The 23,366-nt window shown below is 47.2% G+C and overlaps 1 long non-coding RNA gene across 25 annotated transcripts in view; it reads right to left on the minus strand.

Moving 5' to 3' along the window:
- The window catches only part of LOC137862221 (uncharacterized), a 221,972-nt gene that overhangs the window by 142,359 nt on the left and 56,247 nt on the right, over positions 1-23,366 (minus strand). For 23 of the 25 annotated variants that reach the window (XR_011100102.1, XR_011100100.1, XR_011100091.1 and 20 more), the window contains 2 exons: positions 15,292-15,455; positions 5,006-9,899 (listed from right to left, as the gene is read on the minus strand). The exons of 1 other annotated variant lie outside the window; for it this stretch is intronic. This is a non-coding gene — a long non-coding RNA (uncharacterized lncRNA). The remainder of the gene's footprint in view (positions 1-5,005; positions 9,900-15,291; positions 15,456-23,366) is intronic. One more of the 25 variants, XR_011100089.1, reaches the window with a different exon arrangement.

A 23,366-nucleotide genomic window follows, 5' to 3' on the forward strand; every position in this document is an offset into this window, starting at 1 on the left:
ACCTCCAGAAGCCACTTACAATCTGGAAGTATCTGCTTCTATGACATCCTAGAATTAAAACCAAATTGGCAGGAAAAACTGTGTAGGAACTGGTATTTGTTTTATTTAACTTCTGATTACGAGTCATTAGTTAGGAACTTTCTGAAGTTTTCCTGGACTTTGTTTTGGCCTTTAGTTCAATCCTGGAAGAGTCAAAGGCAGCTTCTTGTGCTCTTGCAGCTAAACCAGGTTCTTGAAAGAAGATGAATGACCTAAATCCTGTTCAGTTTCCAAAGCAACAGAAGCCACGTCCTCCACTGAAACATCTCATAGCCAGACCTTGGTTCTGGGGTATGTGGGAGCCTGTTGCCATCACAGAATCACAGAATTTCCAGGTTGGAAGAGACCTCAAGATCATTGAGTCCAACCTCTAACCTAACACAAACAGTCCCCACTAAACCATATCCCTAAGCTCTACATCTAAACGTCTTTTAAAGACTTCCAGGGATGGTGACTCCACCACCTCCCTGGGCAGCCTGTTCCAGTGAACTTTTTCAGGACTTTAGGAGAATGTATCAGGACCACAAATATACAAGCAGAAACCTGAAGGTCCAACTAGACTGAACCAAGGAAAGTTTTCTTCCAATCTTTTATTCACTGTGAGTGAGTGCATGACCTCCAGCCCCAGAGAAATCTCATGACTACATGCTGAGAAATCACTGCTTGAATAGATGCTGCAATTTTTAGAAACAAAGGAACAGTACTGTGCTCTAGAAGTCTCCAGATGGGGATGATGAAGCCCATAACTTGCCAGACTTTTTTTTTTAAGTTTTAAGTGGGAAGCATCCTATTCACCTCAGGGGGAATGATCTCATCCACCTACCTGCTTCTTGGCAGCTTTCAAGATGGTAAGAGACCAAGCGATGTCTCCAGGATGGCAGTGAACTTCTCACAGAGCTCTTCTGGCTGAATTCATGCTAAACTGGTATTAACATCAGTTCCTTTATCTCCATTTCTGAAAAAGGCTCCAAGCATTAACAGCTTCAGTAATGACTCATGGGTTTAAATTCCTAAACCTTTTGAGAACAGGAAATTAAAGCCAAGATGAACAATACCCACAGATTAAATATATTTAGCTGCTGTGTTTCTTGTTGAGAAACTCAGAACTGTTTAGTGGTGCTTTTCATGTGGCTGCTCCATGTGGCAATGATGGCAGCCTGCACTTGGAAGTCAAACCAGCAAACTAAGAGGGGGATGCAGGAAGACATTTTATTGTTTTCCTTGTGCTTTCTGCTCTCCAGCAGAGCTCCTCCAGGCAGGAGTTTCTCACTAGCTCCCTCAGCAACAGATAAAAACAACTAAAGGAACAGCCTCGAATTATGTGGTAGGGCACAAGCCACAAGGGAGGGAAACCACACTTCTCTGGGCAAGTTCTTCCAGGAGGGAGTCTCTGGAAATGTTTGCAGAAGTAGGTCACGCTCGCTCTGGGCAGGCAGCAGCAGACAAAAGCTGGGCTCCAGCACGCACCATCACGGCGCTTCCTCCCTGTGAGATAACCAGGGAAAGCATGCAGCTCCCAGCATCTCCCTCTTCCTTTTGTGCTGAGGCATCCTTTTCGGCATTTCGTCCACAGCTTTGTTGAGTCAGGAATCAAAACCATCCCTTGGAGCCCCAGTTCAGTGCCCTGGCTGCTAGGTCCTCGCTCCTCTGCTCCCAGGGCTGCCTGTTGACAGCTGGTGCATAGAGCCAAGGATCTCAGCTCTCTGTTTTTTCCTACTTCATTAGCTAAACAAACAATCACACCATATAAAATACCACCCGGCTAGTCCGCCTGGGAGACGCAAACCCATGCAAAAGGATCTCTGAGACAGTTTTAGAAACAGGCTGTGCCTCTGCCAAACGCAAGCGCTTGGATCAGGGTGGCTGCTGATCGTGCAGCTCCAGCTCTTGGAGAGCCACCAGCTCACGAGGATGGAGCACAGTCATCAAGATACGAAGACCTGGGCTATAATACTAATACGGCTTTCAATTAAAAGGCTGTGTATGAACAAAACACATTGAGTAATTCAAGGCATTATTTTGGGCTTAAACAGAACACATTATATGGACATTTATGCAAACACAGTAAAGCTGGCTGGCTGTATGGGAGACTCACATTTCCCCATAACTCTCAGCACCAGATGTTTAAACCTAAGCTGCCACAGGAGACCAAGACTGACTGCAGTAAAAAGCAGGAAGAAAGGCATCTGCATAAATAAATCCTTCCCCCACGCCTCCATTGGTTATTCAGCACTCAGCCAGGAATGGGTTATGGCTCCAGGACCCACCAGAAATCCAGGCAGATGAACGCAGGGGAAGGAGCCCACGGGTACCTGGAAGAGGAGGTGGGACTGCACAATTCCTTGCCCCTTGGACTTTCATCTTTTTGTTCAATTTGCACCAAATCCTCCTCAACAGAGGCACCACGAACAAAAGCCATCTGAGAAAAGCTGCTGGCACAGGGTGACAAAATTGTTCAGATGGGGAAAATTTGTCATCCAACACAGCCTGCAAGGTGTCCCCAGCTGCAGAAGAGACTGCTCTGCAGAGCAACAGACCCTTGCAAAGCCTAGATGCATGGGGCCATCCAGCTTCCACCACCAGGGTGACTTCAGCCAACGCTTGTCCCAGCCTGCAGTTAATGAGAGCCAGCAGAAAACCCTGGGAAACTTAGCAGCTTCTGGTGAGTTTGGGTCAGATCTCTGAGGTTAAAGGCCAACATTTATGCAGGCTGAGCATACACTTGTTCTCATGAAAGCAGGTGCCAGAGCAGACGGCACAGAAATGCTCCATGACAGATGCCACCGCTGGCACCTCCCTGGCACGGCACAGTGTAGCCCGAGGCACCTTGGTGATACCAGGCCCGTGCTCCACACAGCGTTTGCTCCTTGGGGACCTCTGATGCCAGACTCAGCACAGCACATGGTTCAGACTGCCCCGTGACTTAAAAATAGGACAAGCAACTTGCTGGAGAGAATCAGCTTTTCTGTAAGCAGAATAAATAATTTACACACTGAAGTAGCTAGCTTTAGTGCTTTCCTGTGGCCTAGTCCTAATTTCAGAAGCCTTAGGGAGAAGCGTACCAGGAGCTGGAAAATTAGACCTGCTACTCACATTTCCTTTGAGCTCAAAGCTCCTCCTAATCAGGATCAGTGAGCAGTTTGGTTTGGCCCTGCTTGGATTAGAGTCTGAGAAAGCTATTCAAGGTTTTCTCACATAACTCTAGGTCTTTTCTCTCTACAGCCCCCTTTGCACCCCAGGGCATTTGCTGCTTCTGCAGTCCAGCTACCGAGGACTCCTGCTGCAGGCCAACGTGGAAGCAGGGAGAGTGGCTTCAGTTATGCCACAAATTTAGAAGCAAAATGGGCACTTTGAAAACAAAGACTCAGGAAGTCAGATTATTCTGGCTGATACTTCAGTACTTTGAGAACAGGTTTAGTCAAAAATTCAAACCTGAGCAGTTTTGTCCCAAACAAAGACAGCATTGAGGAAAAAACACAAGACAACAAAACTTTTCCCTGTTTAATGCTTAATCTCAGCTCCTTGGCCAGCCAAGGACTGGTATTTTAAATTTTAGAATGAATTCATTCTCCATGAGAAACCAGCATGAAGCAGAAAGCCCAATACAAAGCTAGCTACTTTCCTTCTAGTGAGACATGCAAGGCTAACCATGAGGGTCAAAGAACTGCAGACCTACGAGTCTCTGATTTTTCAGAAAGATTCACTTGGGAGGAGAGAGGCAGGTCAAACTGACCTTCATTCTCAGCTGCCATCTCTGTATTATACTGCTGTCTCAATACTTCCAGGTTAGCCAATTACTTAAAAATTCAACTCTGAGCATCAAATTTGCACCAGAGATGAAAATATCATCCCCTTTTTCCCAAAAATGCAGAGAGTACAAACAGAGCACTAGAGCTCCTTAAGGCAACCTTATAGTCCCATTTCCTTTCCAGATCAACCACGCTAGACTCTCATGCAATTACACAGGAGATCTTTTCCAACACCAAACCCAGAAACGTCTATTTTTGTAAAACAATTCAAATTATGTAAATAATTCTCCAGTTCAGGTCCCCCAGACACATAGAGAGGTTTGACTTGGCACGTGCCTACATATTCTCCTCAAGTTCAGTCCACAAGCACTTCAGGTTTTTTCAAGTTTCAACATCCCTCTGACCGTGCACCATGTGGGCAGCCCAGCAAATGAACACCTACATGTGAGCCAAGAAACAGTTGCTGGAATTTTTTTTTTTAGTGTTTCCTTGACTTGCAGGCTAGTCCCCACCTTTTCTACACCTTCAGGAGATTCCTGTAGGAAGCTGGCTACCGACACACATACACCTGCAGCAAGGCTGGAGATGTTTAACCGTCCCTTTTACCTGATTATTTAGATGCAGCAGCCAAGCGAGCACCATTAAAACCAGTGGGATGTGCAGCTGGGAGCAGGCTGGAGCCTGGAAGCAGACCTGCCTGTACCCAGACCATTAAAGGAACAAAACACACCACACCAAACGGGCAGAGCAGACACAGTCACAGCAGGAACATGCAGCACCTAGGCTTGTTCCTCACACCAGTCACCATCCTAAGCTCTTCTGAGAGGAAACTCAGCTGCAGTTCAGAGCACCTGCATTCAAGAGCCCTAGTTAACCTTTAGATCTCCTTCCCTCTTTATGGGATCTTGGAGACCACCTCGCCTTCAGCGCAAACATTGACAGAGCACTTGAAGTAGATAAGAGATGAAACTGCTTGGTGCCAGGTTCCTTTGCTTCCCTGTAGCTGTGTTCTCACCCTGAACGTGTGCTAGAGGCAACACAGAAGCTCAGAGTTTTGCCAGACCAAAGTATCTTGCACACCACTGTCAGAAACTGAACATGGTCAAATCAACAGCTCTCCCCCACCCATGGCTCTGCAGCAGAGACCAAAGTTAGGGCAAAGGCAGCATTCCCCCAGCCCGTGGACAAGCCAGACCTCTTGCAGCACTGAGACCAACCTTGTTGCTTCCTTCATCCCCTTCCAGAACGTCCATACCATGAGCTGGCTGCAAATATCATTTCTTCCTCCTGTCTCCAGCCCACACCAAGAGCTCTGGGCACAGCCCGGCTCTGCTCAGGAACAGACCCGAGAGCAGAGGGGAAGAGAAGCTTTTAGTGGAGCACAGCTGTTGCTCCCAAGCCAGCTGGTGCACATGCTCTGGGTTTTGGGATACCTTCTCATCTCCAGCTGGGTAGGACAACAGTGAGTCATCCAAAACACCTGTTTTGCAGAAGGATGAATCTTTGCATTTTCAGCTGAAAAATTAAGCTGAAACCACCTGTTAGGGATGCCTACTTGCATTTTTGTTCAGTTACATTCATTTACTTTATCTTTTTTTTTTTTTTAATCTGAACTCTCATAATTCCCCATGAAATGTGGCTCAACCCCCCTTAAAAGATAACTTCAGCATCTGAAGGGCAGAGTTATGCCAAGACAGGGCTCTTGCACGTCACTTCTATTAATGAGCATCACCAGAAAACTGAGTATTTTACGGAGAAATTCCCTGCCAACCCCGGATAGAACAAAGCCTTGTCTGCAGGTGATATGTGCAGGTTGTGGCTACAGAAACCTGCAGCCTCCTTTGTAACATGACCTTTATGGAAAGTCAGGGGTCAGGCTGGCTAAACCAACAGGAAAAAAAACACCCATGTTGTTCCTGATGCAATACTTGTCAGGGAGGTTTGACATTCCCAAATGCAGTGCTTTAGGCCAAGGGACAATTGGGTGCAGGCCTGATTACCACTCAACTTTTAACCATTTCAAACACATAGCAATCTTCCCATGGTGACAATGCACATACTGAGCAAGGACAAGGGCACCTACAATGGCCTCAGGCTACTGCAGGAGGAGATCAAAGCGGCCTGTGTGCATTTCCATCCACCCCACCGGATACGTGTGTGTACAGGGTGCATGCCTCTGGGGGCACTGCTCCTTCTTGTGCAATGTTCAAAGCATCAGGGCTCATTCTCTCGCTCAGAGGGTGGACTGCAGGAGCTGGAGTCTGTAGACAAGCAGCAGCCAGCTTGTCGCATGCGCCACAACTCGATGCAGGTGGTGGCCGGACTCATCCCTCCAGCTTCACGCCAAGTTTAAGTCTTGGCTTGACTTCACGGGTTCCATCGAGTTCCCAGAGGATTAACTTGACATGTGGCAGATGAAATCACCAGATCAGATTTCAGCCTGGTCTTCTGCTGCCCTGCGCCTGCAGAAGCACGATAACATTTTGAGGGAAGAACCATCGGTGCAATTCTACCTTATACAGGAATTACGCAGGAATTGTATATAACACTGAGGCCAACAGAAATGCATAAATGTGATATATGAAGCATTACTCGGTAGAGAGGGATTTTTGTATATTGATTTATTCCCATCCAAGAGAACAGCATTTTCTGGCATCAGTGGTGTCCTGAGCACATATTTCAAAGTGAAACACAGACAGGGCAGCCTTTTCCCAGCTGTGCCTGCTGGCAAAAACTTCCAGCCACCATCTCCCCACACTTCCCTGGCCAGAGAGGGACAATGCAATCTGCAAGGCAATTCACCAAAGGATCTTCAACATCCTCACATGTGAGATGGGACACCAGCACATGGAAGGGCCAGCCAGGTATAACCAGCGGTTTGGGTGGGGAAAAATTCTACCTGAATTCTCCAAACTTCAAAAACGTTCCTGCTTTTGGAAAGTGATGATAAGTCAAGCAGGATTTGCGTAGACACCGTGAGAGGTGAGAACAGGCTCTAAATACAATCTTATGTGACTGAATTTTAAGCACTCGAGTCAGATTCTTTTGGCATTACAGTGATAATCTTGGCATCATCACTCCCACAGTTGCCTGTGATTAGCAGTTGCCACATTTGAGTCTTCTTGTGTTCATTAACATCCAGGTTCTGCCTGACACTCTGCTGGGGCTGCAGATGAGACCACGGAGAGGACTCAGAGATGTTTGACAGGACAGATTTCAGTTATTCCTTTTCCTTCATCTCTGACCATCATGATTTTCTTCCTAGACCAAATACTCCTTTCCTTTTGCTCTGGTTTTCTCTGACAGCACAGTTAGCGCTATCAGAAATAACAGCAGTAGGTGGGTGAGACAGCAGTGTCCTGCCGGCGTCTTCTCACTCCCTGGTTGCCACAAGTGTGAGTGTACCAGCTTTTCCTAGCACTGCAGCCCCAGGAATAGTTAGCCTCTTCAGCTGGAAACTGAAAGTCTGAACCTACAAAGAAAAGCCAGATGGGGGGAGAGGCTCCCATCCTCATCTGATATGTACGGTCAACAAGAGACAAAGCAGAACTTGAATCAATAACATATTCAAAGGACAGGATTAGCTTTAATGGAAGAGAGCATAATACAGGGAAATTCATAGAAAAGTACTTTCCCATACCCGGGAAGCGTACTTGCCAATGTCACAGACTGCTGCTGGCAGAGCTGGGACTCAAAAACAGACCCTTGGCCAAATCTGTCTTAACCACAAGGCAGTTGTTGGCTCTCGAGCGTTAGTGTGAGTAGTTTGTATTTTATCTCGGTTAGAAGTCTTTAGTAAGTTGGGGCAACGGGGACATTGCATTCCACCTTTAAACTGCCTATGGAGAGCCATATCCTCTTATCCATGAGGAGAGCAGAGGAGGCCAGGCAGGCATTGTCTGCTTGCCACATTAAGATAAAACAAATTGCTGCAGAGCTCTTTTCTATTACCTTATGGTTGATGACTTCCTTGACTTCTCAAAAACAAAAACAAACAAACAAAACCCAACAGTATTTTACTAAGAATCCCCATGTTTTCACACATCTTTGCTGGAGGTTTTTAGAAGCTAAAGTGCCAAACTCACCCCCTGTCACTGATGTCCCTGGGTCACCAGCTTAGGTACCTCAGCACAGAGCAAAGCAAGCAGAGACAGCCTTAAAGGAAACACAACAGTGTAAAAGCCTAGAACAACAGATGCTCAAGGAACTTTTTCTCAGCCACTTTCCGTTCATTCAAGGCTGGCTTAGCCCAAGAAGTATGAGACCTTCCAAAGCAGAAGTTGGATGGTTTCTGTTCCTGTACGTTTTCCAAGGTATCAGTTTATCTCCAAGCAGCCTGAATTTGGGTTAGTTTTGCAGAGCCCTTGACAGGCTGTACCCTGGGGAAATCTCCCAGACTTCTGTTTTCATGACTACAGCTGACCTTCAAGACTTCTGTGCCTTCTTCCTCAAACCCCTGCTCTGTGGTCCCATCTTGAAACTATTTCTGATAGTGTCCTGAAAAAGGGACAGGATTTCAGTTCCATTCTGCCACTATTGCTAATAGAGTAACACCTTGAAATCCCAGCATCCAAGTTGTAACAGTCACTGGAAAAAGAAGCAGGATTCCTCTTAGATCAAATAGCACAAGCTATGATCAAATTGAATATTCACAATACTGGCTTTGCCTTTCTTCCCACATTTCTTTCTTCTAAAATGAAATATCTTAATAGCTATTAATAACTTAGAGATTAATGCCTTTGCCAAATGTCCTGTGTTGTGTCTGCAACCAACTTCCTATGCCTCATGGCATGAACCCTGAAAAACCACCTTCTGTGCTCACTCCAGCCAAAGGCAGAGAATAGGAGCCTACTTGATAACTGAAGAGCTTCTGACCTGACATACGGAAAAGATCTCGCTACGGCCTTGCTCTTCTATTTGTTATTCATACAACAAAACCAGTTCCTAGACCTAGAGATTATAAGCTCTCTCTGGGTTTGCTCTGCACTACGGCGTGTGACTTTCTATTGCTCAGTGTGCCAAAGGAGGACCTCGGAGGAAGTGGCAGAGGGCTGTTTATCCAGCTGACAGACTGGCTGTCTGACTCAGCTAATCCACTCCAGACCAGTGGACCTTCATGCTAAGCACAGAATCTCTTTAGTTCTTCACCAGATCATTTGAACTCTTTGACAGCTCAATGATTTACATAGTGGTAACAACTGGGAAGAAAATCACAGAAACGCTCAGGTCAGAAGGGTGCTCTGTAGATCACCCAGTCCAAACATTCTGCTCAGAGCAGGATCACCCTGAGAATGTTGCTCAGGGTCACATCCAGTAGGGTTTTGTATATCTCTAAGGGCAGAGACTCCAAAACCTCCCAGAGCAACCAATTCCAGCGTTTCACCACCTTCCCAGTGAGCTTTTTCTTACGTTTAAATGGAATTTCCGGTGTTCCAGTTTGTTTAGCTTAGTGATATGGTTTAGTGGAGCACTTGTTAGTGTTAGGTCAGAGGTTGGACTCGGTGATCTTGGAGGTCTCTTCCAACCTAGATGATTCTGTGATTCCCACTGATAAGTTCCCCTCTACCCTGAGCCTTCCTGTCTCTAAACAAAACAACTCCAGCTCTCTCAGCCCCTCTGCATATGCTAGGTGATCCAAGCTCTTCTTAATCATCATCTTGACCATTCATTTACTCATTCCACTATGTCCACGTCTTTCTTTCACTGGGAGCCCAGCTGTATCTCACTAGCACTGAGAGCAGGGGAAGGATCATCTCCCTCCACCGGCTGGCATCACCCCTGCTGGCCTTTGCCACAAGGCTCCAGTTCATGCTGGCTCCTGTTCAATGTGGTGTCCACCAGGACCCCAAGGTCCTTCCTCTCCCAGCTGCTTTCCAGTTGGTTCTCCAGCCTGTTGTAGTGCCCTGGGGTTGCTCCTCCCCAGGTTCAGGACTCAGCATTTCCTCTGGCTGAACTGCAGGAGGTTCCTCTCGGCCTATTTGCCAGCCTGTTGACGTCCCTCTGGATGGCAGCGTGGCCCTCTGGAGTATCAGCCATTCCTCCAAGATCTGTATTGCTTCATTTTTTTATGTAGGGCTTCATCCGAAGGATACTGATTAATGTCAAAGTACTCTAAAAGGAGAGATAATATTAAAATTTATTTTTGCCATTTTCACCAATGATATGATTTTATACGCTCTGACAAAGCTGTGTCTGAGATGTGCGTGCACAAACTTCACCTGTGCATGACCAACTCAGCTCAAAGGTCTGATATCCAACATCCAAGCTCATGCATCCACGCTTGAAAAGGGAGAATCCTACACAGTGACAGTGATACGCATCCTATCCAGTCATTCCTTCCTTATTTTATTTGTCTGGCAAATTAAAGCTATAGAATTAAAAACTAGCAGCTGCAACTCGAAGCGGCCAATATCCTCTGTGGATGACTCATCCTCTTGTGTGGGTTTTTTTTGGGGATGTGTTCCTGAGGAAATGAAAACATGCTAGTGTATTCTTTTCTCTTGCTTTCTTACACAACTCTTCCTGTTCTCCTGCTTAGACACTGGTGTCTGTCCCTGTGGCTCCTCTCTGCATCAGACTACACGTGCTGCCCGATCCCCAGTATTATGCAGGCAAGGCAAAGGAACTTCAAAAGGTAAGTGTTGTCTTATCACACCTGCTTCCACCTCTGGTGTGTCACAGCCAAGGAGGATGAAAATACCCATGAGATAGGCAGAGACTGAAATGAGGGAGAGAAATGAAAGAGAACATGGTCCTGATGAAAGACCGCCCCTGTGCTGTTACAGCGAAGTGATGACAGCCAAGGGCTGTTTGATTTGCAGTGGAAAAGCAGTGGGCACACCCCACGCTGAGCATTACGTGGCCTTGCAAGACCATGAGAAACCAAACTGAGGAAGCTGAGCTGTGCTTGCGAAGCCTTGGTTCCAGTCACTTCTCAGCACACTTCCTCATGGTGCCCTGCTTTCCAGGTGGCTCAACGTGCACCAAGAGCTGGTAAGAGCTGCAAGAAGCCTGACCTCTCCCGAGTTGCCTTGAGGTGAGGGTAAAGGTCACAGCCAGGGCCAGAGCCACTGCAGCAGTATGCCAAAAAGGATGGTTAGTGGGGAGGCAAACTCCATGCAATGATGGGAACTCCTCTGTCCAGCTAAGCTGAAGGATTAAGGAAGCCACAGCGCAGGGGTTGTACCTGCAGTAAGCTGATAAATCAGGACCCAGGAGCCCCAGTCCTCTCCCTTTATCCCCAGGCTACTTGGGGATTTCAGAGCTTCAGCCTGTTGGAAGGAGCTGTTTTGCACAGAGGTTCTCCCGTGCTCTGGTACGGCTTCTGATGAACTTTACATCAAGTAAAAGGTGTCTCCGTAATGATGTAGGCTTGGCTCTCTGAGCCTAACATGCTGGATATGAAAGGAGCTGACATGCTGAGGTTTTCTCATATTCTGTATTTTTAAGTGCTTTTGAGACTTAAAAATGTGCTCTAAAATGCTTCCCTTTAATTTCCTTGAAATTGTTACTGGAGCTGTTGGTATCTCTGACATGTGTCAAATGCATCCTTTTCTCTGTTCTTTCTCCCCCACTACACGGTACATACAGAGATATAAAAAAAGGTTTTCAGCTTGGCACTTCACTACCCTCCTCCACACTTTTTGAGCACTTAGCCCTTTTTTTCTTTTTTTTTTTTTTTTTTTTTTAATAATAAAAAAGAAACTAAGGGAGTGCACCTAACTGAACATATAATTGTTTCATGTAAAGTTTCCCCAGAGAATTATATGATCTCAACCTGTCTTCCTTAGGCAGCATATAATCATGCAATCTACTGGTTCTTTGTTTCTCTTCGTTTTTTCCCCCCAATACTTGTAATAAAGTTTTCCACCTTGTCTAGACATTTCTGACACGCATTTCTTCATCTTCAGCAGCTGCAGCAGCTCTGCTCTTTCCACACCTAGGTCCAGCATCTCAGCAGCACCCAACTCCTCGTTCCAGTGTCTCCTCTGCCAGCACTGGCCACATTGAGATCACAGATAGTCCTACCCCTTCCAGCCACATCTTTTGTCTCAGCAAAAGGATTTTTATTTTTTATATTTAACATCAGGACTGTTACCCCATTAGGGTGAAGGCCCTCTCTTAATGGTAGAACACCCACAATGACCAAAATGGGCCGTGTTTGACAATTGGTGGCTCTGAATGCTACAGTAATTGCTGTTAATAGGTAGGTATGATCAGTTTTTCCATTGCAGTAGGATTTAACAGGAAAAGTAGGACTGCCACCTTTATTTCTATTTTAAGAACAAATGACAGTATTTCCATCCAAAAAACTCTTTGTACATGGAAAGATGGCTGTGATATTTCTCGGAAATTGTGGTTTGCCTGCCTTGCCTTTCCATTGCCTCTCTCACCAGCCTACATCCCCTGCTGATACAGCACAGCTGGAGCGCCGTAAACCAGAGCCTCCCCACCATGGGAAGGGTGGAGGCAATACAGCACCATGCTGGCTGACCAAAGGTTCCCCAAAATTCCCACTGAGCACTGCAGCAGTGTTTCAAGGTCCCATCAGAGGCCTGGACAGCATGCTACTGCTGGAAAAGCTCCATTTTCTGTCAGCAAAAAGCCCTGTCTTCCCATCCCAGGTCTGGATGAGTCCACTCGTTCAGTTAATGCTGAGGCAGAGGATAAGTATTGCTTATAGAGCAGGCATCTCCTCTCCCCTAGTTCACACACAAGGGCAGAGAGAGCAGAACGTAAAATTATTTGCCATTGTGTATTGGAAAAGTGCAAGTAAAGTTACCTTGGAATGGGATCGCATCCATTCGGCTCTAGGTTTTTGCCAGTCACCTAGCAAATATGTTCCCTGGCATGAATGTTTGCTGAGAAAATAAATCGCATTTTTAGGCTTTTGTACAAAGTAGCACTGAAGTATGTAGTGGTGAGTATTTACCTCTCCAGCCTGATCATCAAAACTGCCCTCATCCACTTGGAGATTAGAAACATACCAAGCTGCTGATGTGTCCAAACAGCGAAACTCTGGATCCAAGCAACCAACAGAGCTGCAGATTGTGTTTACACACCCTGAGTGTCCCAAGTACCCGCATCTCACAAAGCAACCACAAAGCCCTGGGGCACTCCAGAAAGGAGGAAATAGCTTGAAACTGGGTTCAGTTGCATCCAGGTTTCCTCACAGGCAATACATCCCACTCCCAGCTCCGCTGCACCTCAGCTACCCTTGCACAGCTGTGCCTGGCCCTTCAGAAAGCAGGGGGTTGCTCTCGTCTGGTCCACTCTAGGGGATGAGGTTCTCATAGCCCAAGGCCATGCAGTGAGTCAGACCTACCCTGTGTCTCCTGATCTAGCCAGCCAGTGATACTTGCAACCTATTTACAAATTCACAGCAGCCTCCATCAGCAATATTACTAATAGTCCAAAACATTCAAAATACTTATGCAGGAGACCTGATATATATATATATATATATGTATGTATGTATGTATGTATTGTGAACATGCTTTTGTTTTTATTTCCCTTTGAAATTTGGAGCCTTCAAGGACCACATTTAGAAGGTTCTTTCAGCAACTGCATTGTACTTTGAAAAAAAAAGACAATCCCTTGATCCTTGATGGACCTTTCAATGAAACCCAGTGCTACATTGCAGCAGACTGCTGTAACCCTGATGCATGGTGCATTTGCAGCGCTTGTGATAAAAGTGAAAGAAACTTCTCCACGATGATTCACAGGCCCCTGAAGTAGCTGCTAGAGAACAGCAGGCTGAACTTCCACGCCTGTCACAGCACTTCAGGTGGCTCCAGCAGCATGCTCTGCTCTCTGAAGTCTGGGACAGAGCACATCTGCCACTCCTGGGTGCCAGGAGACCTGGCCGCTTGACTCCTCCACTGACTCAGTCACTGGCTCCTGATAAGTCACCAGAAATGATTCATTTTGCCCCCTGCAGAATGGCTCCAAGGGTTGCCCTCTCGGGGCAGCAGCTCTCTGACCCACGGCTGAGACTGGCACCAAACACCACACCTGCACTCCTGATGAGCAGCTCTGTTCTCACATCAGGGCCATGGCACAGACACCAGCAAAGAAAACTCCCACAGTGCTGGGGGAAAACAGCTGAAGCCCCCTCCTCATTTAGATGTCCCAGACAGCTCACAAAGCAGCAAAACACTGCAGTTTCTTGGTGCTCATCTTCCTTCTGACAAAGACCAGTTGGATTTGATTTTAAGGCCTGTTGGAAGATCTCCACCTTCTCCATTCTTTGGAAAAATTTCTGTGCAGCAGCCTCTGTTGAATTCCTCCCTTCTCATCCAGAGTTAAAAACCACTGGGTTGTATCCTGATTAACAGGACTTAGGAAAACTGGGCTCGTGTCTTAATTAGTCTCCAGCACCAGACCTGCATCCTTCCATGGAGCGAGGCAGGGGCTGTTCTGCGACTGAGGATGGAGGGAACTCACCAAAGCAGGACCCAGGAACTGCAGTGGCTTGAAGCAACACATGGGTGAGATGAACACAGGGAGAAGCCAGACTGGATGAATGAAGGAATGGAATAAACCGCAGCACGGTTCATCACGACCTGCTGCATACCCAGTGCTATCCATGACCAACAATCACCACTGCCAGCCCATCTGCAGTGTACCACTGCTGTACCATATGAAAGTGCTCTATTTTCCTAATAATGTCCTCTGTGAACGTTACTTCCTCAGCTGGCAGCTCCAATCTGCCAGAACATTAATGAGAAACTAACGGAGAGTGCCAGGCTAATACAGAAGCAGTAACGAAGATTAATCTCTCCCCAGAGAGGATGACATGCCTTCTCAGAGACCTAGTGTACTGCAACAACATTTGGAGGGTCAAAATTAGGTCAATGAAAGCTAATTAATAGCAAACCTCTCTTTTGTTCTTAATTATGGAGCAGTGCATAGGGATTTCAAATAAGTCACTTATTCCATTCTAGCCACCGCATTCCCAAGCCAGGACCTGTAACCCATGTACCAAGCTGATGGCACATCTGGGCACAGTCTATCAAAGGGAAACAGAGCCAGAGAGACTGGGGCTGCAACTATGGCACCAACTCTTTTGAGTCTGTGCTTCAGAAGAGGGGTTGGATGAGCTTCTGTACGTACCCTGCATGAGGCAGGACCCTAATGAGTGACTCCTGTGCCTCAGGCCAGGCTGGGGTTCTTCTCTTCTCTCCACAACAAGCTCCTGGCCTCCTCCAGCCTCCTTTGGAGTTGATTCTCCCACAACACAACTTCCCACTGTATCATTTCTTGCCAAAGGATGCTGTTGTTGCTAGAATCATATGTACAGCCTTAACGAGTTTGCCAAAGAGTCTTCGTCAAGGGCTGCTGCAGGCACTGATGTTACTACTGGCCTGGAAAGTTCCCCAAGGCAGAAGCAACACAACAAGACCATGCAACACCAGAGAGCCTTGCTGTTTGGGAACAGTTCAGAGTTCCCAAGCACACTGCTGACTTCTACTGTGACCTTATGGCATTTCAGTTCCCTCACCTTGAGTCCTTGCCCAGCACATGAAGGCACTCTGGTAGCCGAGGCTATGGCATCCCAGGTAACGCTACCATCTCTGGTACTTGTGTGTCCACAGCGCCTCAAGACACAACTGCAGCAGCAACCATCACAGGTTTGGTGAGGATGCCTCCATTCTTCCTTCCTTCCTGGGTAAACCCATAGGAAACAAACAAACAATCAATCAAACAAAAAAAACACCAGCAAATAACTCCCCCTGGGCTGTCTCTGTGCTGGAGAAAGCACCAAGTTTCACTGCTGTAGAGGAGCCATCAAGCAGTGAGCACTTAGAATTCCTGTCTTGCCTGGCCAGAGCCCAAATGGAAGCAAATCCTCTGCAGGCAGGACAGTCCTGCCAGCTCCACGATCCCACAGAAGGAAAACATGCTGGGTCTAAAGAAAATCAATGACTTTGCACATGTCTTTGCAAAGCTGTGTTCAGAGAGGTGACTGGCACTGAAATTGCCCTACTTACCACAAAAGCAGTGACAGTGCCACTGCCGCAGCAGGGGACAGACTGACTCCAGGCCTTGTTTCAAATCTTGTTTTCTAATTGGAGCAGGCTGTGCTGCCAGCAAGAAAACAGGATCCTTTACAAGATCAGACGTACACGTCTCCCACCATGCTTTCAAAGGTGAGCCAACAGCTCCACAGCAGCATTTAACTCTTGCCCAGCTGACATCCACAGCACCAGCCCACGCATTCTCCCCAGGGAAGGAAGGAGCGGGGGGGAAATTCAGTGGGCTGCAGGGATGTGCAGTGGCTGCTGCAGTCAGGGACACTGCAGCGTGTTCTGCAGAGAGATGCTGGAAACATCAGTGTTGGGTGAGTACCTCTGATACGCAGCCCACCTTTGAGAAATGTTGGGCAACTTTACTGCGAGCTACACAAGAGAAACTTTGCATGCCAGCAGGGCAAAGGGAAGCCGTCCTAATTCTGTCTGAACCCTTGCATGGGACTAATTGCCTGCCCAGCATTTTAAGCTGGGCAGTGCCATTTCTCGCACATGTCCTCTCCAAGGACTGTTGGCAAAGGCTCTGGAACAGAGCTGCCACCTCTTCCGACTCACACCCCCTGATGAAGAGGGCAATAGCAGGACCTGCTTCAGGCTGCAGGTCTCAGTCTGGAGGCGCTCTGTCCCTCCTGAAGGAGCACGCTTCCCAGGCACCCGCTGGAAACACTGCTCCCTCAGCATCCGAATAAAACGCCTTGTGTATTCTGTTAAGGCAAGCACTGAAAGGAAGGTAGGATGTACCCACCTCCTGCTGACGGCAGAAGGACTTAGGCACCTAATTCTGCTAAGCTCCTTTGAAAGCCCTGCATTTCAACACTCAAAGGTCTGCTCTAATTAGCCAAATAATTGCCCATGTCACATCTGTGCTCTTAAACGATTGGCAGTAGAGCTAACTTGCACTGATTCACCTTATTCTGACTCACAGTCATTTATTTGCACTATTTCCAGCACTGGGAGTTGAAATAATGATACATGTTTTCCATACGTTCACAAGAGAATTCATAAACTGCCAAGAATACATGACTTCATGTCCAGCTGTGCCAGGCTCTCCTAGCCTCTTGACAAAATAAAACCAACCAGACCGAAGGTGTGCTTAAGTTTGGGGAAATATTAATGCAGCGAAACCTTCTTTCTCCCCATTTTTAAGTAAAATTCCAGCACTGTGAGAGCTTTGAAGGCCATCAGACTCAAAGACAAAGCCTTTCCTCTACTACAGCTTTAGCCCTTCCTCCCTGATCTTGGCTGGTGCCTCCACACTTCGCAGGAGTGCCCCCTATGAGGGCTGAAAACGCCCTCCTGGCTCCACAGTGCTTTTCTAGTTACGATTTTTGTGTTATAATTGATCAGCAGCTGGTGCCAGCTATGACAAAGACACTGTTCCCCGGCACACAGCCCCCCACTGCTCTCAGCAGGGACAATGCAAGCCACCTCCAGCTATGGCACCAGCCTCTGAGCCCTTCACATTTATTCCCTCCAGTACCGTCCAAACTTCACCCCGGGGGCCTAACCTCCCATAGCCCATGGAGGTTTACTTTTCTTCAATATTTTCATCCTTCCAGCGGGAAACTCGACTAAATAAAAAGCATTGGGGGATTGATTTCAGCCTTCTAAATTCAGTCACCAACTAAGGCTTATTTCTAGAATCATGTTAAGCAGAGGAAGGACTTCTCATCTGTCAATGTCAGGTGCATACCCCAAGGCTGCTGAAATTACAGGAAGACAGTGTACTGAATACAAGGTACAGGTACACTAGCAAGTTAGGTTACCTTTAAACTAAACCACCTATCCCAGGACACATCACATCACTTCTGACCACTTCAAGAGATGAACTAACAGAGATAAAACCACTAACTTAATTCTCAAGCCAGAGCAGTGCCAAAAAGCCCCTCGATTTAGCTGAACACAGAGTGAGGGAAGCTGCTCACAGAGCCTGACTCTGAATCACTCTCCAGAATCTGAATCACTTGGTTTCAGCTCAGCCAGCAGCTCCAGCTGAAAGCAACATGACCGTAACTCCCCGTGTGTAGTTCCCCCAGGGAAATGCAAAAACCATCTTGCAGCCATCCTGCAAAAGAGGAACCAAGAGCATATCAGGCACTGCGTAGCATGGCAGCGGGGTGCTGCACCAGCAAGCTATCCCACAACAGCTCCACCTCCATCTCCCACTGATCTCCCGTTTTCTCTAGTCATTACAAGCACAGCAAGCAGTGATGGTCAGGGCTGTGAGCAGAAAGGAAATTACTTCAAGTGGCCAAGGACATGGGGAAGGGCACTGAAGATGAGCCATGCTGGGGTGAAACAATCCGTCAGAGCCACATACGGCTTTTCAGCAGCATGTGCAGGCAGTGGTGGGGTAGGAGTATGGGAGCATCCCCTGACTGACTTTGAGCCAGTGCCCTCAGATCCATTCCTTAACGTCAGTTCTCTCTGCCTTTTCAAAGAGGAATGCAACCTGGCCATGTCCGTGTAGGCCAGCCCTGTTCAGTGAGGGTTTGTGGGGCCACCCCACCAAGGATCTCGTGAATCTCACCCTGCACTGAGCCCTCTGCTTTAACAAATTGGCGGCGCTAACCAGACCGCTTCTGTGACCCACTTACACACAGACTCAGCTCCTCTGAAACCAGGACAATTAGCGAACTTAATTGCAGTGACTTTGCAAACAGCCTTTTATCATGATAAACACCGAGCGCTAAGACAGGATCAACGAACCCAAGGCAAAGTTGCCGCTGCCGCCTGTCCTTGTCAGGTAACCAGGGAGACGGGCGCCATGATGGGACGAGGGCGCATGTGGCAGCCATCTGCAATGCTCACCCAGTCCCACGGCACAGGGACGGTTCTGTCTCCCTGCCACCTCACGCAGGGACACGGCTCACAGCCAGATGTGACAACCTGCTCGTGGGGAGATGCCCCGAGTCCCCACAGTTCTCCACTATGTGCTGCAATACCAAAACCCAGCCACTGCTGAGTTCCTCGGGTGATTAAGCACTCGCTCCACTGCAGTGTGTACAGTTTAGAGGTAATTTCTCAAAAACTTCTCAGTGGCTGAAGCATACCGGTCTTCCTGCCGCTCGCCAGAGCTCAGGCTAAGGCAGTCACTAGAAAATTCTCTCAGGGTGGTTTTAACTCTGCCTCCCTTTCGTCAGCTTTCTAGTGGTCATTCCAGGAGATCTGGGAGGGGAAATGAATGTTTGTAAGATGCATAATTGAATAGAATATGTAACAGTAAGCAAACTGGGAGGATAAGTATTAAACTGATTAAAAGCTACGCAAGCAGAACAGAATTAAAAATAAATGAAACTCAGATACAAGCCTAATGAACAACTGCTTTTAACCAAATTTACACATTCCTCTCCATGATCTGTGATCTGTGCACCAACCTTTTGTGTGGGCAAAGAGGCCACAAGAGGCCAAACGCCCTGGTTGGTAGTGCTCTCTTCCCTCTGTCAGCCTGCATTAGTTTTTTGCTCTCCATGTGCTACCATCTCCCAGCTTTGAGGTCCTGGGACCATGCTGGGAGCACACAACACCTCGTGGCCAGGCCACAGCTGATGCCCTTTCATGTACAAAAGCCTAAGTTTAGCACAAACAATTTTGAATGCAAAAGCAGGCCCTTGAAAAACAAACAAACAAACAAAGCAAAACAAGAAAAACACCACCAAGGTACCAGACTGCGTAATGGATATTAGCCATGTTCCTAAGTGTCTTGCTGAATCAAGGCCATGGCCTATTGATTACAGACAATGTATTAACAATGCAGTTTTCTCAGAAATGATGACTGAGCCTACACGTAGGCCAAGCCTATCCAGCAAGTACAGCAATGCCGAGTGCCGCGGGAGTTACCAGCAGCCTGGGGACAGTCACACCAGCAGCGCATGACTTCTCCCGCTCCCCAGGACTGCTTGCACACCTTTACGTGCTGCATTGCTGCATGAGTCGACGGGATCACCAGCACCCTGGCCTGCCAGAGGCAATTCAGAGCAGTGAAAATTGCTCCTAATTGCACATGGGCTGTCATTCCGGAGGTGTACTGTGCAGAGGTTTATAACTGTGCCTAATCATACAGGTCTTGAAATGAGAGGTAATTAATAAAAATTAATTAGCCAGTGTTAATCAAGTAAAATCAATTAGCAAATGCTATAATAACAGCCGTATGGTAGGATTGCAAAGGATAGACTATTCAAGACCCAGACTAATGCTCCAGTGTCATTCCCAGTATCTGTATTTAGCACCACCCCGTCTCGATGTTCAGGGCCAGTTCCCTACACGGGGCAGAGCTGGAGTGCCGGTTCAGTGCCTGTCAAGCACTGGGGCACAGCTCAGCCCTTGCTGTTATGCTCAGCTGCCAACAGAAGACACAGCTACAAGTGTAAGATGTGCTACTTCTCTCTGCAGTACTTCGCTGTGTGGTCCACATCCCTGCCCAACCCCAGCAAGTGCTCACAGCCTGAATATTCTGATCCCATCTCATTTATCCTGAGCACCACCAGGTGCTCCTAACAGGGTCTGTGGTTACTTCATCTCCCAAGGTGCCAGCTTGTGCTCACAGCACCTTAAAAACATAGCCAAAGTGGCTTAGAAGATGAGTTTCCAGTTCTGGGGAACAGAAGTTTTGATGGTGGTAGCTCACTCCTCTTGCGCAAGCCGAGGCAGCTGAAGCCTGCAGTGCAAGTAAGGAAAAGTATTAGTGCCATATTGTGCTGTAAATGCTGCGGCAGGGGAATACCCACAGACTGTCGATTCAGTGTTGCATTGGCAAGAGCTGTTTTTATTGACATCTGCTGTTTTCATCGTTGCATAAGGAAACAGGAAGGAGATGTTCAAAAACAGGATCCAGGTCAGGTCCTGGAAAGCTACACCCGGTGTCAGTGGGTGTGCAGGCCCTGAAACCTGGGCCGTGTTCTGCTGTCATTTGCAGTCCCCTACCCATGGGTAAGCAACTTTGGCCAGTTTCCACAAGGTCTGTGTTGCACCAGAAATTAACCCACAAGAGCTGGGCAGGCACGGCACGCCAGAACCAGTGCCGTTCTCAGAAGCAATCAGCTTCTCCATTCATACCCCAGAGGCTGCCCTGAATTAAAGCTGGTTCATGCTCAGCAGCGACGTCCAGGCCACTCGGAAGTTAATGATGCAGAAGAGCAGCTGGGCGTAACTGCTATGAAAGGGGAGAATGTGCTTCTAGCTTTTCCATCATAGTTAATCATTAAAGCCTTTCATGGTCACAGAAGGTGCTGGCTTCCTTACAAGCTCCCCTTATCAGCCATAATTATTTCCTGATCTGCTTTCGCCTAACTACCTGGCAGACTTATGCACAACACCCTTGAATCACCTGACTGCATTTATTGCCCTATATTCCAGGCCAAATGGGCCTCTGCTGTGTCAGCTGCAATATTTACAGCATGTTATTTCACCCAGCCCATGCCCAAACATAAAAGCTGTTCTGCCCCCTGCCTTCCCTTTATACCATCCTTCTTCCCATGACAAAGCAAAACAGAGCAGTAAGCTAAATACCTCGGAACTCTTTCTTATCTTCTCCACGGAAGCAGCACAGCCCCTCTTGCATAAAGCCCAGGAGAGTTCTGCTGCCCTCCCCCTAATTCCATTTCACTCTAAGTTTTCAATCATTTTAATTCTACAGATATTGTCCAGACACCTAAATTAATGTATTTCTATTTACACTCCTTTCCTTTTTTTCTTTTCTTGTTTTCTGACAAAGACTAGCTCACCTCCATAGAGGAGAGAGACATAAATCCAAGTGATAGACCTTAAAACCTCACCCTTGCAGCGTGTTATTTTCATGTCAGAGCCAGCGGAGCTGGAACTCAGCTTCATACTAAGTGCAGTCCAGGGTTACCAACTTAACTCTTTTATTGAATAAAAATTGATAGAGTAAGCCTGACAAGCACAGCAGGTTGAACAGTGAAGTCAAATCCTGAGGTCCTATATGAGTGGAGCCAGTGGAAATTTCCAAGAGCAAGAGAGGGCTTGTACTTGGATTAGTAAAAACAACATAGTAAAAAAAATCAAGAACTGGAGATACAGTCCCCGTGGCAGCTGTGATCGACAGACAGAAATTCTGCTCTCTGTGAAGCAGAAGAAGCTGTCCCATCTGCAGGTACTACGAACCCATACATGGTACATACACATGAACTGTACAACACCTGCTTGAGCCACCAACTAGAGTTTTCTATTCAAACATACACAAAGGGGACAGAGGTCTCCAGACAGGAAGCAGAAGAGTCAAGAACTGGGAACATGGCATTTCATGATCAAATTTATCTTGTCAGAGAGACAGCAACATCTACAAAAAGGAATAAAAATGCAGAGAAGGGAGATTTTGTTTTCACTGCTTAGGTTTATGAAAATACAGTTTTAGGGAAATTCAAAACCACAAAGTGAGCAGGGGATGTACACAGAATAACCCCAAGGCCAGATTGCATTGCTGTTGCTTAACCTTGGTGTCTGATACACAGTTGACTCTGCTTGCAGGCAACACCAAGGTCATTGTGAAACACCTGTAATCAACAATTCAAACCAATGCTTCCTCTTTCTTTCTAGCAAAGTATTCGTGTAAAACAGCCAGTAATTCAGAGAGGTCTCAGATACAACCAAGAATTGGGAACTGCTTTGCTCATCTTTTCTTGCTCACTGCAGTCAGGTCACTTCCAAGCCAGACCAAATGAATGTGCACCACAGGGACACGGGGCATGCTCTGCAGGTACAGATACTACACTGGCAAGCATAAAATAAGAACTCACAGAAGTGTCTACCCACAAGTGCATTTCTCTGCTTTGTGAGCATACCATGCTTCTTTCTGCTCTCACAGTCCTCTATCATTTTGCCTGTAGCCACTGCAGGACGTGCTTTTAAAATGCCAGCTCGAGGCTCAGGATGAAGGCACACAGGATCCCTGAAAATAGTGCAGAAAGGCTGGCTAGAGGAAAAGATGGTGAAGCTTTGCCACCACTAAAAGAAGATGCACCTACGTCATGATTCCTGTGGGGGGTCTCATCACCCTCTCTTGGAAAGCACAGGCAATATGCAGAGAAGAACAGATTAACCAGTGATTCCGCATACTGCACAGCTTCTGTCTCCATGTGGGAGGATGCCTCAGCTCAGAAAAGAGATGGCAGGGGGAGGTGACAGAGGTCTGTAGAGACACAGATAGTGGTACGGTGATTAAAGCGTTCATGGCACAAGAGCCGGAACCACTGCACTTACCAGGTCCACTAAAATTCACCGAGATGCTGATGCCAGTTGTCGGGTGGATGCACAGGAGGTTATGCCAAGGGAAGGACCACACTACCTACAGTTCCTCTCTTATACTTCCCTCTGGTATGTGTTAGTGGTCGCAGTCAAGAGAAGGTGAAGGTGGGCTTTGGCTAGAGTCAGTCCAGGTCTCTCTAGTGGGGCATAAGGTGAGAGCTTATATGGGAAAACATGCTGCTTCCCACCTGGAGCAATACCCAGTCACGTAGCTCCTGGAAACTGCGCTTTTGATTTCTTGCAACATTCCATTTCAGCCCCTCATCCTGTTGCCTTCTTCCAG

This window comes from Anas acuta, chromosome 11 (genome assembly GCF_963932015.1).
Source record: "Anas acuta chromosome 11, bAnaAcu1.1, whole genome shotgun sequence".
In the NCBI taxonomy this organism is placed as follows: domain Eukaryota; kingdom Metazoa; phylum Chordata; class Aves; order Anseriformes; family Anatidae; genus Anas; species Anas acuta.